This window comes from Apis dorsata, unplaced genomic scaffold (assembly GCF_000469605.1).
Source record: "Apis dorsata unplaced genomic scaffold, Apis dorsata 1.3 scaffold_74, whole genome shotgun sequence".
Taxonomy (NCBI): Eukaryota; Metazoa; Arthropoda; class Insecta; order Hymenoptera; family Apidae; genus Apis; species Apis dorsata.
Window position 1 is genome coordinate 3015951 of NW_006263372.1, and position 9637 is coordinate 3025587.

Below are 9637 nucleotides of genomic sequence, written 5' to 3' on the forward strand. Positions count from 1 at the left end.
GAGTTGAACGAACGACGCTTTTCTTTCTTTCCTCCTTTCTTTCTTTCTTTCTTCTTTTTTATCCGAGAAATTTTTCGACACTCGAATACTCGTGTTTTTCTCCTGGAGGGACAAAAATTTCGAAAATCCCGAAACGGGCTTTTACGAAAAATCCACGAAAGGGGATACTTGTCTCGTCGAGCCTTCGCGAAATCTCTGTAAGGGGGAAATTTTTATTCCTTCGTTTCTATTCGTCGTGTTCTATTTCGAACTCTACGAGAAATGTGAAGTTCTTTAACTCGAATTATTTGTTGCTTCGCGTGTAATCATTATTTTTTACAACCCGAGGATTTCAACTCTTCTTTCGAATAATTATAAAATATAGTTCGAGAAGGATATGGGATTCGATATGTGCATTCAATACGTAGACATTCTAGACGAATGGCGAGTCTAAAAGGAACGCACGCAGTAGCAGGATTCGCGATCTTAGATTTCTCTCGATGAAGCCAACACCGTGAATCGGGAAGAAATATTAAATCCAATCTTACGCGCGAAATTCAATATCGCATTATTCGAAAGAAATCGAAAATACAGCTCTTGATGCACGGTAATACGTTTTGTGCGCCGTATTACGCCCCCTTTTACATTCGTCTACAGCTGCCCCCTCTCCCCCCCCCCCCTTCTCACAATCGCACGAAAATATTCATAACTCGATTTTCAATTTGCGCGTTGGAATACCAGACGGTACGGTTTATCGTACTATTTTCCAACCCCCTCCTCCCCTCCCCCAACTTTTATTTCGCCACGCTTCTCGAATAATTAAATGTACAAAAAAATACTGGCTCTTGACTTGACAAGCGGGATAATAAATCGCGTTAAACACACCGAAATTGAGAATAAAATCGCGCGAAACATTTTTTTTATTAAATCAATCCTCTCTCTCTCTCTCTCTCTCTCTCTCTCTCTCTCTCTCTGTTTCGATGAAATCAGAGAGAAAGTTTGGTGAAAAAAAGTAAAAGAAAATAGAAAATCGTCGTAAAAAGAGGGACAAATTGCGACCAGGCTTTCAAGGGGGAGAGGGGACGAAATAATCAGGTGCAAGGCTAACGAGGAAGACAAGTGAAACGGCGACGAATGATTTGCAAATTACTTTTTTTTTTTCGCCGCGTCGACATCTTCTCCGACCCTCCTCTCTCTCTCTCTGTCTCCCTGTTTAAGATAATTAGCGCTCGTAAAGCAATGAAACAGCCTCGCGTTACACCTGTCGCTGCCCCGTAAACTGGTTCCGGCAGAGAGAGAGAGAGAGAGAGAGAGGCGCGTTTTGCCACAGTCTCAATTAGCTCAGCTTCACAGTTCGTTAGACCTTTTAAAACCGGTTTCCAGGACTAAATGTTTTCAGTGAGGAGGCAGGCGGACGCGCGTATATAACGGGACACGGCCGATGAAAGGGTGACAACGAGAAAGGAGTCGAAGAAAGGGGGATGGGGAAGGGGATTTATTTCTCGAGCCATCATCGATTCAACGAAATTGCGTAACAATCTGCCAAGTGGACCGGTGATCCCCTTTGTTCTCGAAACGACGATCCATCACGAGGTATTTTCATCGTGGAGAAGAATAATAATAATTTTAAACATTCCTAAACATGGATGATAAAAGTTGAACTGAAAACGCGTTTGATTACGAATTTTATATTCATACATATACGATCGATCCTTCTTTGAAATCTATTCTTTCAAGTTATATATCGAATAATGTTAATGAACGCTCATAAAAGGATTACGAAAAGTATTTGCACATTATCGCAACATTCGCACATTAATAATAAAATTCATAGTACATATATACGATCAAATAACAATGCAATCTTCTCCACGTCCTCGCATTTTCTTTTCAACAGATCTTAAAAGACACGTGTTAAAAATCATTCGACGCGGATCTCACAAGCGAAACAAATCGTGGATCACGAATCGATCGCGATCGATGACGCCGGAAAAACCGGTTAAATCGTTAAATGGTAACCGGTCCACGAGTTCTTGATTGAACAAGTTACGTCTCGCGTTTCCTTTGATTTCTCAACGATCGAGGCCACCGTCACCCTCGTCGCGATCGCGGCTCAAAGCGGCAAGAGGGTAGGTAGCCGGTGGAGGGATGGAAGGGGTTGTCGCCTCTTTACCTTGCGCAAGTATTTTCGTGGAAAAGTTAAATCCCGCGCTCGCGCTGCGTGCTCGAGGACTACGTCGGGCGTACATTATTTCATTAACCGTACTTTTCCTCCTCGGCTACTACCGTCGCCCTATCCCCCCGCCCACCCTCGTCGTTACCGCCAACGTTGCTTCCAACAAAAGAGAGAGAGAAAGAGAGAAAGAGAGAGGGAGGGAGAGAGGGAGAGAGAGAGAGAATTGGAGGCGAGGGGAAGGGTTGGGGTTAGTAGAGAGGGGGGTTCGAGAGGGGACCACGACACGGAGAGCGAAGGGGTAGAGCTCCGCGCTATTCTAACCGGCTTTTATATTAATTAATTTGCTCAAGAGTTTTAACGACTTATTGCACTTCAATTAACTCGTTTTAAATTGCATATAATCCGGCGACGCGGCCGTGGCCGGAAAATTCGTTCGGTAATAATAAACCTTGCGGATTAACCAGGGGGAGGGGCGACCATTGTCGGGACGAGATATTCGGCCAAACTCTGAGAATTGGTCACGCGTTTATTCGTTTCTGGTTTTTATTCTTTTATTTTGGAAACGAATTATTTTTTATAAAGATTAAATCGTATCGAGAACGAGTGCACTTTGATTAGTGGCTGTGGAATTACAAGAAGGTATAAGAACGGATAAAAATCTTAGGATAGAGCGATTAAGGGAAACGAAGAGAGACGAATTTTGTCCGGGAGTGAAAGAAATATTTGGTAAAATATTGTGGTGTACGGCGATATGTAATTAAAGGTAATTAACGGGTTTAATTCGTTTATAAGATTCGTTAAATTTGATGGCAATTTAAAGTCTTTTTTAGTATATAATTATCCATGTGAAAAATGATTAAGAAAATTGTGTACAAATTGTGTTACAATTTACATCATTATTGAAAATTTAATTGCTATTATTATATTTTCGAGCAATTTTAAATGAAATTTGAATAAAAATTTTAAATGAAAAAAACCCATTAATCTTCTTTCGTTATACGGTATCTCCTGCTTACGAGCAATTTATCGCTCAGAATAATCGGTTATCGATAAAACCTTGTTTATTAAATATCTGTTCCGTTATTAACGAGACCATTGTAATAATTCTTTTACGAGACATTACGGGCGAGTTATCACCATGTAAACGCGTGAACATCGTCATCGTATCAAAAATTGAATTTATTTACTGTGAGTGTACAGTAAGCAAAGCGGATTTAAAGTTTCAAAATACACGCACATATATACACATACGTATGAAGAAGCTGATGAAGAGAAAGCAGAAGAAGTACGAGGAAGAAGATTTGCAATTCATGAAGGAGAAAGAAAGAAACGCGTTTGTTATCTTTATGGGGTAGCAATCCTTCAGACAATAACAAAAACACATTCCGTTTTAGCTATTTTAATTCAAAATGGCGAGAAAGAGCATAAATGTCTGAATTAATCATGACACGAGTTACCCGCTAATTATTATCAAGAACTTTTTTGCTGTACTAAGCAAAATGTAACCAAGTTGAAATTATTTTTGAAGAAAATGCGGGGTAAGCTTGTGAACTTTTTGCTTGTATAAAGCTCTTAGAAAAATGGTGGGTTGAGGTATCCTGTTTACTTCGGGGAAATTTATTGTAAATTGGAAAATTTGAGATGAATTAACAATTGCATCGCAATAATGCTAATAATTAAATATTCTCGTTTCTCACGGAAAATATTATATCGCGTATTTTTTTTTTTTTTTTTTTAAATAAATAGCAAGTAATAAACCAGGCAGAGAATACGGAGTGATGAGCGAGAACGGAGAGCTTTAAGCTTCTTTTTCAGTGATACATTTCATCTCGCGATTATTTTCTTACTCTTAATTAGTCTCATCCTTAGCTTCTTATCTTTTCCTCACAAAGGGCGCGCTTACACACACGTATTTTTACACAATTAAGTAAATCCCCTTTAAGCCGACTAAGTCTAAATTATAGGCCCGGTGAGACAACGTGCGCAAAATTCCGTATTTTTTCCCTCCAAGCTTATATTAATAACGCAATTTCTCTTAAATCCTTACCCCCATTCTGATCTATACCTTCAGCGTTAAAATAATTTCACCCTCTTTAATTCATTCACCCTATGTATCATAGAATTAACCGCGAAACTCTTCGCAAACTTTTCCAACGTATTATTTTCAACAATTAAAAAGAAAAACGATTCCCGAAATCGACATTAACGATACCTCAACCCCTCGAATTATCAATTCTAACAAATCTATATCTACATCACGACAAGAGAGGCGAATCTTGGTTCAAAGCCAAGCGCAAACTTCGCCGTTATGCACGCGCGAAATCGTGCAAAGAAAAGCGGAAACGGCGATTCGCCCCTGGGAACCTTTTCGTTTCCCCCGGCCAATAGCATATTTCCAATACCAATATAATCGCAAGAGATAAGACGCGCAGATTTCTATTTTAAGATGGAGCGGTTCGATTGAATGGAAAGTCGAATCGTGGGGATACAAAAGAGCGCGACATCCAGAAAGGAGGAGGGGGAGGCGCTGCGAAGTTTCCGGAAACAGGGGAGGGGAGGGGGGAGAGAGGTTTTCGGATAGAGCGGCTGGAACTCGTTCGTAACCGGAGTCCGATCCGGGCCGTAATTACAATTCGAACAAAGTTATGCCGGCCTGGATCGGGCGGGGATGTGTCAAGTATTTAATCAGGGCCGAGTCGAGTCTACGAGAGACAATAGATGGGCGACCGACCGACCCTCCTCCTCCTCCTCCTCCTCCTCCTGCATAGGGCCTATCCCCCTCCATTACCATCCCTCTTACCACCGTTGTCTCCTTCATCTCCTGCTCTCCTTCCTCTCTCGTTCTGCCTCCACTATGACTAGGGGTGCAATTATGTCGACCTCATTTCAGGACAGCTTCACTCCTTCCTTTGAATCGTACCGCAGCTCCTCGTATCTCTCCTTCCTACCCTCCATCTCTCTCTCTCTATTCAACGAAATCGTCCTTTGCGCGGTTACACTCTTCTTTTTCCTCTGGTTATCCTCCCTGTCCTCTTATTCTTCCCCGGTAATTTTCCTTGTTTCTCTTTTACTTTTTTCTTTTTTTTTTAGTTTTTGCAAGAGTTCCTTATCTTTCTCCCCCTTCCCTTTTTTCCACATCTTTTTATTTACGCCGCTTTTTCGGTATTACACTCACCTCGTTGCTTTCTTGACGAGCTTTTGTTTATTCCCCCGGATTATGTGCTCCTTATGTGCTCGAACGAATTACGATCTTTTTTATTTCTCTTCTTACTGCCTCCGCTGATGCAGCGCAGTTGTAATCGTGTTAACTCCGAGGGGTAATCGCTCGGAAAGAAGATTGTTGCCGTTTTGACAAGTTGTCGTTTTCTTTTTCTTTTTTCTTTTTTTTTTTTTTTTTTTTTTGTTGCTCGAGTATCATCCTCGAGGGATGATATTCGAGATGTGGTAGGAGTGTGTGATCTCTACGTGGAAGGATAATTGAATGGATGGCAAAATTTTTAAGAGTAAGATTTAAAAAAAATCTTTTCTTTTCACACTTTAACGTAACAGGAACTGGAACGAAGAGACGTTGAGTTCACTCTTTATTGATCGTAATCTGAACACTTGGTTTACAAATTACGGCAATACGCGCTCTTTAAATATACAATGGATGGTATTTTGTCAGACATACAAAGGTAAAAATACCATCCCGGTATTCCGTTTGTAAGCTTCGTTATCTGATTACAGGAGGCATGCTACTCCTAAGTATTCACGATCTTGATCTGTGTCTGTGACGGCCGTTCTCCGAATCACGCGCGATTTCTACAAATTCTCGAGATACACGCGAACCAACCAACCAACCAGCGATTTTTTTCTAAAAAAAAAAAAAGGAACCTTTGAACTTTACGAACAGTCTTTGAAACGATTAATCGTCGAAAGAAGATTATTCCACTGTAAAGATTTTTACGTGTGTTTAAAATAGCGGACAAATATTGTATCAAAGAAAAAATCGTGTATCAAAATTTTTAAATTTCCAAATAACAATAATTTTATCGCGCTCAATAAATTCCTAAATGAAACGATTCTCGAAAAATCCTTGAATTTTACGCTACACACAATTATATATAAAAAATTCTTAACAAAATTTGATGAATTATCAACAATTTTGAAATATGACAATTTAGCTGAAAATTCTCGAAGCGTGTAATAATAATAATAATTTGTCGAATCGAACATCGTTTCAATAAGATTCGCGCATCGGATATTTTGTATCGTTCATCAAATTACGGAACGAACGCATTATTAGTCGCATTTCGAGGGATGACAGTGGAGGGAAAAGATGACGTAAATACGAGAAACGCATTGTAAATTAGAGTTTCGGAATTGTCACGAAAACCGGTATCAAATTTATGGACAACCCGAGCTGGAAAATCTAAATCCCTCGTGATTGTCTGTCAATTATTTATGATTGGCGGCAATTTGTCCAATGGAGTATAAGCCCCATTGGGATGGGGGGTTTACCGGCTGTCATCCAACGTTTCGGACTGTATTACCCGTTTTTACTCCTCCCCGTCCCATCCGCTAATGTAACAGCCGCTCGAGAGCAAAAAATAATTTGCGGCTGGCAATATCCACCCCGTGTATTACGTGCGTGACAACCATACCGTCTCGACTCCTTTCGAAAATACTTGGAAACGTGTATATATATATATATATATATACATATATAACCAATCCCTTGACTCGATTAACTATCCGAGATAGGCCCGTGATAAGGAAACGTCGTGGAGAAGAAAAAGGTCGTTCGTCGTGGTCTTCGTTATCGAAGAGAATTCTCGCGTAATAGGGGTTGTAATGTTCTATGTAACGATATGGCATCGTGGCAAGTGTTGCAAAAAAAAAAGAAAGAAAGAAAGAAAGGAAGAGGAAAAAAAAAAAAAGAGAGAAAGAAAGAAGGGAAGAGGAAAAAAAAAAAAAGAAACGAAGAAACACCACGCGTCGGGAATGGAATGGAAAACGAAAGATGAATCGCGGTTGGAATCCCGTGCGAATATTTTCTGGGCCATTTCAGAGAGAGAGAGAGAGAGCCAGGAATTCTTTCCATCGGCTTCATTCCAAGCGGCGATAAGGGAGGACGATATACGAAATGATCCTCGCGTGATGAGGCCACATCGATTCACCCCTCGCCTCCCCTCCCCGAGACCTAATGTAACCCTCCCGTTTGACCGATCGTTAAATTATTTTTGATTGTAATTTAAATTAAAACGAAGTACGAGAAGGGATAAGGGATAAGCGTTATTGCGTGTCGTATCGCGGCGTTTGATCGATAATTCGTTCACGATTATTGCGACTAGACAGTGAGAAAATAATAATTTCGATTTCTTAAAGAGATCGCGTAATCTTGTGGAGAATGTTGTTTTCTATAATTATATTTCTAAGCTATTATATTTATAAGTTGGATTAGGAGAGGTTAAATTATTTTGATACTTCGATGTATGTATTTATATTTATTTCGATAAAGTTTGAAAATTGTTTCTCGTCTTATTGATACCGACAATTTTGATTCCGCGATCAAAAGACTGCGTTCAATGGTGGGTCGAGGAAATACGTCGATAAAACGGAACTTATGGAACAGATGTGAAAGAAAAAGCATTTAGAAAATATTTCAAAAGCTATTAAAACTTTTTCAGTCGAATAATCTTTCTTTCTCCCTCTTCCATGCTGCTTAGTTCAGGAAAAGAACCTTTAGGAGATAACTTAATAATTGAACGAAATTGCCTTCGATAAAGTACCACGAAGCTATTTACTCTTTAATTTCTGATTTTCTTGATCTAACTTTATGTCGGTCTAGTTATCAATATTTACTTCTTCTTTTAATAATTCGGAAATGAGAAGTTTTTGCGAAAGACACAATCAAATATGCAATCATCGCGATTTTTGCACATATATTGATAACTCTTTTAAATTCCTAAAAAAAAATTTTGCACTTAATATTTGATGTCTGTATTATCAAATAGTAGCAGAGTGCAAAATTTTTAATGAAATTGTAATAAATATTAGAAAATATATAAAAAGAAACGAACGAAAATTAATCTAAATGTTTGGTAAAACTGTAACGAAATTATAAAAAAAAAAAAAATTAAAAAATTCATCTCTATTCGATTATATTAGCTTCGTTAAGGTAACGCAAGAATTTACAACTTGTTTCTTGGCTATAAATACTTATCGATGTTCACGATTGATAATACAATTAAATTAGATACGACTTTTCCCTATGTTACATTGTCAGGATCAGCGAACCCATTGTTTCTCGAGAAATATCTAATTTTGTTCCTCGTTTAACATCGTTACCGTTCCTCTAGCGACCTAAGTTCTCCTTGTTTTATCAGTTACTTTTATCATCCTTATCACGTTCATGAATCACTCATGGATTCGTTCAACGAATTCAATTTTCGACATTGATTTTAATTTAATTCCGTGAATGTATTTTCGATACCGATTTCTTAATCTTTGTTCGTTGTTTGTTCATCTTGTAAGATGAAAAATATATCTAATTAGCTAAGATTTACTGTATAATTCTGTATGAATGTTGTATCCAACCAATAAAGATTAAGATCATCGATATTACTTTACACACTTTTATTTCAAATTTATACGAATTTGAAATTAAATCAAAATTTGTAAAAAATTAATATATAAAAAAACAAAATAAAGAAACTTAAATCCCGATCTAATTATCCTAATATCAAAGAGAAAATTATTTATATTATTTTCAACGTAAAGATTTCTCTTGTTTCCTTTAAATAACATTTTCTATTTAAATAACATTTAATTTATGCGAAATAATTATATATATATATATATATTTTTTCTGATTAATATTTAAACTCAATTTGTAGAAAATACGACGAATACTCGAACTAACTAATGAACAATATTTACGAATAATTCGTTTCCCGAATTAACGTACTCGAACGAAATTTTACGCAAAAACTCGCACGCATCGTTTTAAAAATGTTGCAAACCGATCGCGATTTAACGTTTAACAGATTTGATCGTCGTTCGATGTTAAAAACGTTCGATAAATCAGCAAAAACAACGACGCTTCTTGGATATACGCGAAACGAATAAACGGTTCATTTCACGGTTCCGCACGAAAGAACATTTTTCAACGTTTTTATCCCGGGCAAAATCCACGTCCATTGTTTCGCTCTACACGGTGATCGGGAAAAATCAACGGAAATCCTACGAATTTCATTCTCGCGTGTAAACGGGCGCATGTGTGCGCCCGTGTTTACAAATTTATATCAAAGATTGTCTCCGCGGTGCAATATCAGCGGCAACACTTGTTGCTCTTTCAACGGAACTCCTTACAAAAGATTGATGTTTCCATTTCACATTCAACGGGACGCATTTTCATTCATGAATCGCTCGAAAATTGCGCCCGTCGTCGTCTCGACACCCCTCGCCAACCTCGGTGTTACCCACCGCTTCGCGTGCACG

General features: G+C 38.3%; 1 protein-coding gene across 5 annotated transcripts in view; it reads right to left on the minus strand.

The window, feature by feature from the left end:
- LOC102680787 (teneurin-m) overlaps nt 1–9637 on the minus strand; it is a 605289-nt gene that overhangs the window by 594888 nt on the left and 764 nt on the right. The gene's annotated exons all lie outside the window — the stretch shown is intronic.